This window comes from Callorhinus ursinus, unplaced genomic scaffold (genome assembly GCF_003265705.2).
Source record: "Callorhinus ursinus isolate GAN/ISIS: 27379988/994484 unplaced genomic scaffold, GSC_fseal_2.0 scaffold25, whole genome shotgun sequence".
NCBI lineage: Eukaryota > Metazoa > Chordata > Mammalia > Carnivora > Otariidae > Callorhinus > Callorhinus ursinus.
Genome location: NW_027397087.1, coordinates 630097 through 642799, shown reverse-complemented (window position 1 = coordinate 642799; position 12703 = coordinate 630097). Strand labels below are relative to the sequence as shown.

The following is a 12703-nucleotide window of genomic DNA, read 5'->3' as shown; positions in this document are numbered from 1 at the left end:
TGGGCCCAGGGCGCGTCCGGGCGCGAGGAGACGCGCGGCCTCCGCAGGGCAGCTGCGGACGCCGGGCTCGCGGAGGCCCGGCGGTCACTTACCGGCGCCTCATGGTACCGCGGCGCCTCAACCCAGCCCCGGGACTAACCAACTACGCCCGGCAGCCCAGGACGTCCCTCGGCTCCCGGGCCGAGCCCCACTCAGAGCCATTCAAACGCGGCCACGCGCGCGGCCCGCCGGGATAGCTTCCCCGGGGCGGTCTGGCCGGCTCCGCCCAACGCTGGCTCCGCCCTCCTCAGGTCGCGCAGGACCGGAGAGAGGGGGAAGAGGACGTGTGGCCATCACGCCCCCTGGTGGCCACGGGCCCGCACGGTAGTCTTGCAATGGGGCGGCAAGTAATAAGGCTGTAGGAACTGAGGGTCATCAAAGAATGACCCTGAGCTAGTGACAGTCTGATGAGGGAGACCATGCCTTAAGTGTTGTCCCAGGAGATGAAACTATCTGCTATAAGTGCATGGAAAGGTGCACGGAGAGATGTATTTATTCACTCCCATTTAAATGCACTAAGGTGAAGCACTTAAAAGCATGGACCCTGGAGCTACCTGATCTTGAGCAAGTCACATAAATTCCTGTGTGTTTTGGTTTGCCCATCTGTAAAATGGGGATTATAATGGTATCTGCCTCACAACTGTGAGGATTAAATGAATTCATACATATAAAATACTTAGAGGGATGTGTCTGGCATATGGTAAGCACTATACCATTGTTAGCTATTATGTTTCCATTCCTAATATGTGTCAGACTCTGTGTTAGACTCTTAAGAACGCAAGAAATATAGGGGCACCTGGGTGGCTCAGTCGTTAAGCGTCTGCCTTCGGCTCAGGTCATGATCCCGGGGTCCTGGGATCGAGCCCCGCATCGGGCTCCCTGCTCAGTGGGAAGTCTGCCTCTCCCTCTCCCTCTCCCGCTGCTTGTGTTCCCGCTCTCGCTGTGTCTCTCTCTGTCAAATAAATAAATAAAATCTTAAAAAAGAAAAGAACACAAGAAATATGTATGATGCAAACCCTATCCCCCAGAAGCAAGCTCAGGCTTTTTGGGGTGGGAAACACTGGAATATGAGATTAGGGTTGGGTCTGTCCCTCACCTACTTTTAATCACTGAGGAAAATTCTCTTCATCATAGTAGAGACAGAATACCCATCTTCAAAGGTAAACCACTGGGCAAGGTTAACCAAATTGTGACAGGAGCAAGATTGATCTCTGCTAGGCCTCTCACCCCTTGCAGAAGCCAATCAAGTGGTGCATTCTTTTTTTTTTTTTAATTTTATTTATTTGACAGAGAGAGACACAGCGAGAGAGGGAACACAAGCAGGGGTAGTGGTAGAGGGAGAAGCAGGCTTCCCGCCGAGCAGGGAGCCCGATGTGGGGCTCGATCCCAGGACACTGAGACCATGACCTGAGCCAAAGGCAGATGCTTAACGACTGAGCTACCCAGGTGCCCCTAAATGGTGCATTCTTTTTTTTTTTTTAAAGATTTTATTTATTTATTTGAGAGAGAGAGAGAGAGAGAGAATGAGAGATAGAGAGCACGAGAGGGAAGAGGGTCAGAGGGAGAAGCAGACCCCCCCCGCTGAGCAGGGAGCCCGATGCGGGACTCGATCCCGGGACTCCAGGATCATGACCTGAGCCGAAGGCAGTCGATTAACCAACTGAGCCACCCAGGCGCCCTAAATGGTGCATTCTTGATGAAACATTTCCTCACTGCAATTACCAAATTCCTTGACTCACTTTTTTTAGGCTCTTTTTTCCTGAACTCTCCAGGGCTTGCCTAAGCAATGGGTTGCTCATGTTTGGTTCGACAATATTTTTGAGGGCCTACCATGTGCCAGGCTGACATTGTACCTGCTGCCACAGATAGCCTGGGAGAGCTCATAGCGGCTTGGACAAACAGGAAAAGGGATCATTCCAATACACTGTGGTGAGTGCAATGATAAAAGGTATATACTAAATGTTATGGGAGTTCAGAGTAATGGGAGGCCTGGTAGACAAACTAATCAGAACTAAAATGTCATTAGATGATAAAAACAATGCATTTTTCTCCCCTAGTAACTTAATGCAAAAAATTAAGTAATGATGAAAGTTTGGGCCACTACTTTAGGTTGATGGGAGAAATCTTTTAACATATATTTTGCATAAGTAATGCCTTTGAGAGCCAAGCACAAGCAGGCACATGCCTATGTGTGGGGCCACACCTGTAACAGGTGGGACTATTGAGAGACTCCGGAAGGGTGAGTGGGGGAAGGGAGCAGGAACCTGCGGTTCTAGGGGTGTGCAACATAGAACATTTCTTGAGTATGACTTGTATTAAGTAGGTGTGCTATTTTAAAGAAAATAAAAATCCAACACACATGGGTGAAGTCACTTTCTCTCAAGTTATTTCTTCATCACTATCATCATAAACAGGAATTTCCTGATGACCCACAAAAGGCACCATGTGGGGCCCTCATCAGAAAAGGAGGAAAAGAGTGTAAGACACAGGACTTTACCTCAAGGGAGGCTAGTTGATGAGAGAAGACAAATAACGGAGTTCTAGGACTCGAGGGAATCTGCTGTGTTAACATAGAAGGATCTCAGCTAAAACAAGGCCTCAGGTTGTCTGAGGCCAGAGGAGAATCCCAGTATTCACATTTCTAGAGCTTCTTAGGGCATAGTCTCTCAGGCAGTTTGTCTCTAGACTCAGATTCTGAAGTTATACCAGTGATGAGCAGCCCTGGCCCATAGGTCTCATGTGGCTGCCAAGTGTCAACATAACTTAAGGTGAAAATACAGAAATTTGCCTTCATATTGCTATGTTTGAAATATATACCATTTTAGTGATGAGAATGCAGGTCAGTTTTCTTCATTGACATTTTTAGTCAACCAAAGTTGAATTCTTTTCCCTTGGAGCCCAATCAAGGTTTTTCCTTTTATATATAAAAAAAAAAAAAAGAGGGGCACCTCGCTGGTTCAGTTGATAGAGCATGCAACTCTCAATCTCGGGTTTGTGAGTTCAAGTCCCACAATCTGTATAGAGATTACTTAAAAAAATAAATTTTAAAAAAGTGCAGCCCATACATATTTTTATTTTCCCTCCACCAGTCCTTGTGCATAGAAAGTTGTGCACTGCTCACCCTCACCTTGAGCAGTCTCCAAGGGAATTTACTCCCCTGGCCATTCCCTCATTCCTTCCTTTTGAATACCTTATATTCCTTGCCTCTGAATGAACAGGCAGGTAAGTCAGCCTTTCTGCCCCCACCCCATCTGCCTTTCTTAGGGGTATGGACGTCATTCAGGGGTGTATAGAGTAACCCTGACTATAAACACTCATATGAGAAAAGAATTCTCATGCAAAGTCTTATGCCTCCTTCTAACTGGACCATTGGGGAGGATCGTGGAGGAAGATGTGAAACAGGCTTGAGAAGCTGGACAGGATTTTGACAAGCAGGGTGCTGTGGACATTTGGGGGGCAGGGGAGGGAGTGCAAAGTAAGTTCTAGGACCACTGTCTCTCCCAGTTTGAGTGAGTGGAGGTAGCTCTGCAGAGTGGCGAGAGCAAAGACTGAAAATGTATGTAGTCACTTGACAGGTTGTGAAGATCTGGAGTGATCAAGCAAAGGTTTTTGGGAAAGAAAAAAATCACTAGAAACACTTAAAAGTCTATTACTCATGGATAAGCACTATTTCCATTTGAATATATGTTTTTTTCAGATATTTTACTATGCAAATGTAGCTATATCTAAGAACAGAAATGAGATTATATCCTACTTACAACTTTGTAAACTGCTTTTTTATGAGAAATATCATATTACATATGTCAATCCATGACAATTAATATAAGCGTACATAATAAAAATGGCAGTTAAAAAAAAGGCATAGGCATTGAGGGAGGCAGTGATGAAGTTAAATCAGTACTTTAGAAGGATTAATCTGTCACCGGGTTGCAAGATGGCTAGTGGGAGGGAGGGAGGATTGATGGCAAGAATGTTAGGTATGAAAGTGTTGTAGTTCAGACCAGAGGTTCAGGGAGCCATAGCTTTTACTGTGCTGTCTGTCATTCTCATCAATGTGGGCTGATGCCGGGCCTGATAAAGGACAATGCTTGAAAAGACCTAAATAAAATACAGCAATAGCTCATCCATTCCATAAGAAACTGCATCCACTGCTCAGCCTCAGAGCCTTTGGAAAATTCCAGGCACTTGACTTTGGCAGTCAATGGGAAATCAATCAATCCTTTTTTTTCCTGCTCCTCCCTTCCCCACCTTCCTGTGTAGACTGTAGAAGGAAGGAATGGCATTAGGGAACATTCTGGTAAGGCCATAGCCATGGAAATTAGCAAATCTCACTCGTAGTTTACCAGATTCGTGATTATTTCAATCACCACCACAGACTGATGCCCTTGATGGTGCAGAAGCAGCAGGGGTTTTTTTTGGCGGGGGGGGGGGGGGGTTGGGGGGGGGGAGTGGTGGAGATTGTTGATTGGTAGGGGATCCTTCTGTTAAGACAGCTTCTGAGGGTGCCTGGGTGGCTCAGTTGTTAAGCGTCTGCCTTTCGCTCAAGTCATGATCCCAGGGTCCCGGGATCGAGCCCTGGATCAGGCTCCCCGCTCCACGGGATGCCTGTTCTCCGTCTCCCACCCACCCTGCTGGTGTTCCCTCTCTTGCTGTGTCTCTCTCTGTCAAATAAACAAATAAAATCTTTAAAAAAAAAGGCTTTTTTGGATTAAACAAATATTTATTTACTGTAGTATTTCTCAGTCTTTAAAATACTAACATTAATTGTAATTCTCTAAAAGAAAGATGTATACAGTTTTGCCCAAACTTACCCAAACTCTGAATCCTTTAAAGGGGAGAAAAAAGAAATATTCTAAAGAATTACTCTAATCTGAAAAAAGCAGCAGGACTAGCATGGGTCCTGGGGGATGGGGTGTGGCTCCAGCTGTGGATTGGGAGGAAAGGAGAGTGGAAGGGGGGATGCCTCGTGATTGGTCAGGGCTGGATGAGAGCAACAGAGCCTGAACATCTGGCAAGAGCTATAAAAGACAAATTGTAAAAAGCCATACCATTTTCTTTGCCTTCTTAAAAAATGAAAACATTGCAAGGCACCTGGGTGTCTCAGTCAGTGAAGCGTCCGACTTCGGTTCAGGTCATGATCTTGGGGTCTTGGGGTGGAACCCTGCATGGGGTTTCCGTGCTCAGTGGGGAATCTGCTTGAGATTCTCTCCCTCTGCCCCTCCACCACACTCATGCTCACTCTCTCTCTCAAATAAATAAATAAAAATCTTAAAAAAAAAAACCATGGCTCTTCATGAAACAGCATGTTATAAAACAGTATGCTAAGTAAGTCCAAATATAAATCATAAAAGTCTGGAAGAGTCTGAATCAAAATGTTCATGGGGGAAAAATTTTTTTTTGCATGCTATGGTTTGTTATCTTTTTTTACTGAACTATATTTTCCATTTTATATAATAAATGTCCTTCTTCCATAATTAATTTGTAAAAATCACTTTATTAAAGGAATCAATCATAAGCAATTAGGAAATCGAACAAAACTTCTTGTGCAAATTTTTGAATGTTTAGAATTTAATTTGCAGCCTTGGTGATATTATTTTATTACTTGTTATTTTTTTCCCTTTAAGCTAACCCTGGTTAGCTTGATTCATTTGAATGGACCTCTTTTAGAAAGAAACTTTTTCCTACGGCTGCTATAATAAAGTATCAGAATCTGGGTGGCTTAAAACAACAGAAATATAGTCATCCTCAGTTCTGGAGGCTAAAGACCTAAATCAAGGCATTACAGGAAGACGCTCTCTCTGCTGGCTCTAGGGAGGAATCCCCTTCCTGGCCTCTTCCTAGCTTCTGGTGGCTCTGGCAGTCATCGGCTTATAGCTGCATCACTCCCATCTCGATCTCCGTTATCACACGGACTTCTTCTTCCCCATGTATCTGTGCATCTTCTTCTCTTCTTATGAGGACACCAGTCATTGGATTTAGGGTCCACAATCATCCAAAATGACCTCATCTTTCTAACTACATCTGCAAAGACCCGATTTCCAAATCAGGTCCCATTCTGAGTTTCTATCTGGATGGATGTCAATTTTGCGGGACACTATTCAACTTACTATAGAAATAATTTAGTCCACGAACCCTTCAAAGTATAAATTAGCACATTTTGGAGGGCCTCTTTGAGCCTATCAATATTTTAACTATAACCTCTGTGGTAAGCAATCCTAATTACATGACTCTCCTAGACAACCGTGTTGACAAGGTCCCTAGGGATGTTCACAGCAACAATTTTTGTAATAGTGACAAATTGGAACAACCTAAATGTCCATCAACTGGGGACTGGTTAGCTAAATTATCATACATCCATGCCATGTATACTGTATAGCCTTTAAAGGGAGGGAAAAACTGAATGGGAAGAAATCGAGAGGGAGACAAACCATGAGAGACTCTGGACTCCAGGAACCAAACTGAAGGGAGGGGGTAGGGGAATGGGGTAACTGGGTGATGGGTATTAAGGAGGGCACATGTGATGAGCATTGGATGTTATATGCAACTAATGAATTGCTGAACACGACATCAAAAACTAATAATGTTGTTGAATCACAGATCTGTACTTCTGAAACAAATACTGCAATATATGTTAAGAAAAAAAAAGAAGAAGATAGCAGGAGGGGAAGAATGAAGGGGAGTAAGTCGGAGGGGGAGAAGAACCATGAGAGACTATTGACTCTGAAAAACAAACTGAGGGTTCTAGAGGGGAGGGGTTGGGGGGATGGGTTAGCCTGGTGATGGGTATTCAAGAGGGCACATTCTGCGTGGAGCACTGGGTGTTGTGCACAAACAATGAATCATGGAACACTACATCAAAAACTAATGATGTAATGTATGGTGATTAACATAACAATAAAAAAAATAAAAAAACTAATAATGTACTATATGCTGGCTAATTGAACATAATAATAAAAAAAAGAAAAAGAACTGAGTGACAGATATGGAAGACATCGAAGATAAAGTAAAAAAACAAAATTAAGTGCACAGTGTTTAATGTGTTTCCATTTATACAATAAGCTCCCACAAATTAAACAACCCTACATTTACGTTTATGTTTTAAGGGATGACTTTGTCTTTCAAGTACTTACTGTTCTCCTTCAATTTTTCTGAATCGCACTTCACCCTTGTATTAGTCTGTTCAGGCTGCCATAACAAAATACTGTAGATGGGCGGCTTAGACAACAGGAATTTATTTCCTCACAGTTTTGGAGGCTGTGAAGTCTGAGATCAAGGTGCTTGGTGATTCAATTACTGATGAGAGCTCTCTTCCGGGCTTTCGGACAGCCACCTTCTCACTGTGTCCTCACATGGTGGAGTTAGATAGTGAGCTCTCTTGTGTCTCTTTTGAAGGACAGTAATCCTATTACACAAGCCCCACCTTCATGACCTCATCTAACCCTAATTACCTCCCAAGGCCCCAACTCTAAATATAATGGCTTTGGGGATTAGGGCTTCAACATATAAATACTGGAGGAACACAATCAGTCCACAACAATCTTCCTTCCAAAACATTCAGGCCATAAAGCAATGCTTATACCTGAACCAACTGAGGCTTTTAAAAATTAGCACATAGGGGGGCACTTGGGTGGCTCAGTCAGTTGGGTGTCTGACTCTTGGTTTTGGCTCAAGTCATGATCTCAGTGTCCTGAGATCGAGCCTGGCACTTGGTGTGGAGTCTGCTTGTCCTTCTCCCTCTCCCTCTGCTCCTTGACGCCCTGCCCCACTCGCTCACACGCTCTCTCTCTCTCTGGAATAAATAAATAAAATCTTTTTAAAAAATAGCACATAGGAAAAAGTACCATAAAGGACCTGGATTGGTCATTCAGATACTTGATATAGAGATAGTTCAGCTCACTTCCAAGATAGCTGAAATTAATCATCAGAATGAATCCAGAGTAACCAAGCTTGAAGAAACATGCTAGGCCATCAGCAATGTATCATTATGACTCATGCTATGGTTGTCATTCTTATCCTTTAATAAGATCTGTGGGAATGGCAATCCTCCCAGTTTCCTAAGCAAGTGCTGGAGGGATGTGCTATAATGGGAACTTGTTAAAATGTGAATTGCACAACAGCTCTCCTGAAATGGAAAAAAAGGTAATTGCTAAGGAAGAATGGTATTACTAACTAACATTTTCTTCCAGCACTGTCTAGTTCATGTCACTGCTGACAGGGGCATTTCATGACACTGCAGAGCCGTAAACCAGAAATTTTTTAAAAAAGTAATCCACATAGAAATGATGCAGAAATTGAGCACTAACTCAGAAGGTAGTATCTTACAAAAAAAAAAAAAAAGAAAGAAAGAAAGACCTAAACTTGTTTTTTCCCTGAAGGGGTTTGAAATTTCAAACAGACAAAATGGAGGGGAAAAGTTTCCTCTTGTTAAAACACTTATTAACACAGAATAAATTGCATCTTGAATAAAGTAGTGTAAGGTGGCCCTTTTCAGAAGGCAGTGATGATACTAGAGTCAAATAACACAAATAACTGGGGATTTGCAATGGAAACCCATTTTACAGAAGCTACCAAAAGTCACAGGACCTTTTAGAGCATACTGGAGGAACTGGTTGGACCGTGGAGGAGAGCAGAACTATTATAGAGACAATGTTAAATGGCATAGACCAAAATATAAGACACTATCTATAAAAGCTTCCCTCCACCCCTTTAGAGAGATCCATTCTTGCAAATCTGGTTGTTTGAATAGAAAGTTTCCTTTTTCAGGGCACCTGGCTGGCTCAGTCAGTAGAGCACATGACTCTTGATCTCCAGATGGTGAGTTTGAGCCCCACATTGGGCATAGAGCCTACTTAAATTTTTTAAAAAAGTAAATAAATAAAATTTCCTTTTTCAAGTTTCAATCCAAATGCAACTGCTCAGCAAACGGCATGAAGTATTAGAAATAGTCAGCTTCTTAGACCCCTAAAATGGTGGGGGGTGAGATTCAAAAACAAAGACAAAAACTGTGTAGATGGCTGAAATATAAAAGTCAGATGAGGCAACTCACACGACCTATGGAATCATGGTGTGCCTTCTCAGTTTCTTTAATTAAAATCATATTTGCTCAAAGGCACAAAGGGAAGTTTAACATTTATTTTTACAAGTTGAGTATTTCCATTACTGTCTAATTCAAGTTTAGTCCAGTGGCAGGCATGCAAGGAGGCTGCCCCAAACTGCTGATTGTTTGCTTAGATTACTTTGTGTAAGTTCAAACCTTTTAGAGCAGCAAAATGCTCTGGTCAGTGGTTCTTAGTTCTTGCTGCACAGTAGATGCCCATGTTCTACCCTAAGCAAATGAATTAGAATCTCTGGAGTGTGACCCAGGTATCATTTAGTATTTTGAAAGAGCTTCCAAGGTGATTCTCCTGTGAATCCAGGACAGAGAACAATTATGCTTTGAGGTTTGGAAACACGTCATGTTATATTACTAACATTTTATAATTTTTTCTAAATCCAAAAGTGGTACCTGCACAATGCAGAGAACTAGGAAAAATATGGAAAAGCACAATTTTTTTTTAAAGATTTTATTTATTTGACAGAGAGAGAGACAGCCAGAGAAGGAACACAAGCAGGGGGAGTGGGAGAGGGAGAAGCAGGCTTCCCGCAGAGCAGGGAGCCCGATGCGGGACTCGATCCCAGGACCCTGGGATCATGACCTGAGCCGAAGGCAGACGCTTAACGACTGAGTCACCCAGGCGCCCCAGGAAAGCACAATTAAAAAAAAATTATCTGAAATCCCATTACTCCTTTATGTGTTTATCATTTTTTCTATGAATATATACGAAAGAGTAATATGCAAAATGTTTTTAAAAATATATTTTAGAATTAGAAGGTAACTTTAGAAGTCATTTAGTAGAAGTCTCTTATTTTATAGATGAAGAAATTAAGGCCAAGAGTTCCTAACTCAAAGTGACACAGGTAGTTCATTTGGAGTCAGGATTAGAATCTAGGTTTCCCTTGATTTTTCTTGAAAAACATAATTTGTAAAAAACAAATAAACAAAAAAACAACTTGAATCCTCGAGTTTAATTTCAACTTGAAACTCTATTTTTATAAAGGATCTATTATTTCTTATGATATTCTAATAATCTTAAAAAAAAACAAAACAAAACCAAGCAGAGCTTTTCAAGGACTACATTCATCTTTCTCCTGAAAAATTCTAGCATGCTTGAAGAAAGTTGCCTTCATCGTATTCTATGGAACACTGACTCCATAGGAAGTTTATAGCTGTGATAAGGGAAAATAAAAGTGGGGGGAGCTTCTTATTTAGGTGAATGGGAAGCAGAATTAAAGGAGATTCTTTATTGAATCATTTCTCATTGTTTTAATGTTATACTAATCCCACTGAGAATCTCTAAGATGTGTGTGCAGAAGAGCATCTGTAGTTTTTCTCAAATGTGTTTGACCCTGGAATCCTTCTTCAGTTCAGTTCCAATTTTCACCTCAGTCTTCATGTTTTTTTTTTAAACTTTTTTTTTAAAGATTTTTTTATTTATTTGAGAGAGAGAGAATGAGAGATAGAGAGCACGAGAGGGAAGAGGGTCAGAGGGAGAAGCAGACTCCCTGCTGAGCAGGGAGCCCGATGCGGGACTCGATCCCGGGACTCCAGGATCATGACCTGAGCCGAAGGCAGTCGCTTAACCAACTGAGCCAACCAGGCGCCCCAGTCTTCATGTTCTTTGGAACATGTTTTAGCAACCAACACTCAGGACTCCTAGGATAAAGGAAAAAGGACCTGCACTAACCTGAGGCCAAAGCAACCTTGATTTGGGTTACAGTTGAAACATTTTTGTAGTAAGTGGGGGAGTACTTTAAAAGGGAAGGAATATATGATTTGAATGACTGACAACCTTTTCAAAAGTGTTCCCTTACAATTTATTTAAGAAGCAGAACAATAGCTTGAACATCAAAAAAACTGCATGAAAACCATTAATTTGATATAACATATAACATTCTAAAATGTATTCTAGTTTTTACATTTTTTCATATAAATGTAATTATAGTATATTCAGTTCTGTATTATATTTACTTTCAATTAATTTACTCACATTCACTAAACGTTCAATACATTATGTTTTAGGCAGTGGAATCAAATATAATTAACATGTAGTTCCTAACATCAAGGAATTTAGGGCAGAGTGCAGTGAGAGGAGGTAGATACGTGCTCAGAGGAGGTCAACAAACACAAACGCAATGTGGTAAGGACTGCAGATTTCACTGGGACAAAGATTGACCAATAGGGTCAAGACCCTTGTGAAGTCTGAGATCAACCTCAAAGTTTCATCAGAGACAACAGATAAAGGCAGAAAAGTAGAAAGAAGCAGGAAAGCAATCCACAATTTCCGTCTTCCTATGATCAGATAAATAAACATTTTAGAATGAACTGGAAGGGGAAAAGCCTTTTCCATTACTGCCTTATTCAAACAGTCTGCTATGAACACAAAATATCTTTCAAATCAGGAAATAAAGTGGGGGTGGAAACTTCAGCGGCTCCAGATCACCATCATCTTCAAGGGTCCAAACTCTTTAATTGGCCCTTTTCAACCCTACCTCCCAACCACATTCTCACAGCACTCCTCTTCCCTCACCCCCACCCCGACCATATCAAATAACTTGGGGTCAAAGGAATAAGGGTTTGAAAATACAGTGCCATTTTCAAAGCGCCAATTTAAAAGTATTACAAAGCTGGCGAAATGCAAAAAGGTGCGATTTTGCTAGCGGGCATTTAAAATTCCTTTAAAATGTGCATAGTCTTAGATCCAGCAACTGCACTTCTAGGAATTTAACTTAAGGAAATAAGAAAAGATACACTGTTTATAACACTTTATAAAAGGGGGGAAAACGAAAAACAAATACCCAATAACACGTTATATTATTATATAGATATACAACTCAATACAAAATCCGATCACTAGTGTGCCTTTTAAAAAAAAAGCATTTTATTTATTTGTTTGAGAGAGCGTGCGTGAGCGACAGAACACGAGCGGGGGATGGAGAGGGGCAGAGGGAGAGGGAGCAGCAGACTCCCCACTGAGCAGGGAGCCCAGCAGGGGGCTCCATCCCAGGACCTGAGATCAAGACCTGTGGGGAAAGGCAGAGGCTTAACCAACTGAGCCACCCAGGCGCCCCACTAGTGTGCTTTTTAAAATAATAATAATAAAAAAATCATGCATGGGTGGCGGGCACTCCATTTAACCTCACAAACCTTGAAAACAGATAAACTTCTACATATGAAGAGGTGGAAGCACTAAATATTTAACGTGTCCAAAGTCACACAATTAAGTAAAGAAGCCACGATTCAAAAGGAGGCCATCTGAATCTCAAACCCATGAGCCTTCCCACGTCCACACTGCTTCCTAGTTTTGGGGCAGAATGGGCATTGAACTATTTACCTCGCAGGATTAATGTGACTTAAATAATAAACACAAAGCTCCTGGGACATGGCAGACATTCTGTACTCGGAAGCTACTAAATAACTTGCTCAAGATCACACACAAACCCGTGGTGAAACCAGGTTTAGACGGGATTTGGAATCTTGTGTTCAGGGGAGCGCGCCGGAGCTCAAGAAGGTGTCCCTGGCTTCAATTCCTGACCCAGAGTGAGTATGAACTTTCCCTCTGTCCCG

At 42.0% G+C, this 12703-nt stretch overlaps 1 protein-coding gene across 1 annotated transcript in view; it reads right to left on the bottom strand.

Moving 5' to 3' along the window:
• Window positions 1-237, bottom strand: part of KATNBL1 (katanin regulatory subunit B1 like 1) — a 42069-nt gene extending 41832 nt beyond the window's left edge. The window contains exon 1 of the mRNA XM_025883930.2: window positions 93-237. The gene's annotated coding sequence lies outside the window, so the exon portion shown is untranslated. The remainder of the gene's footprint in view (window positions 1-92) is intronic.
• Window positions 238-12703: the final 12466 nt, after the last annotated feature.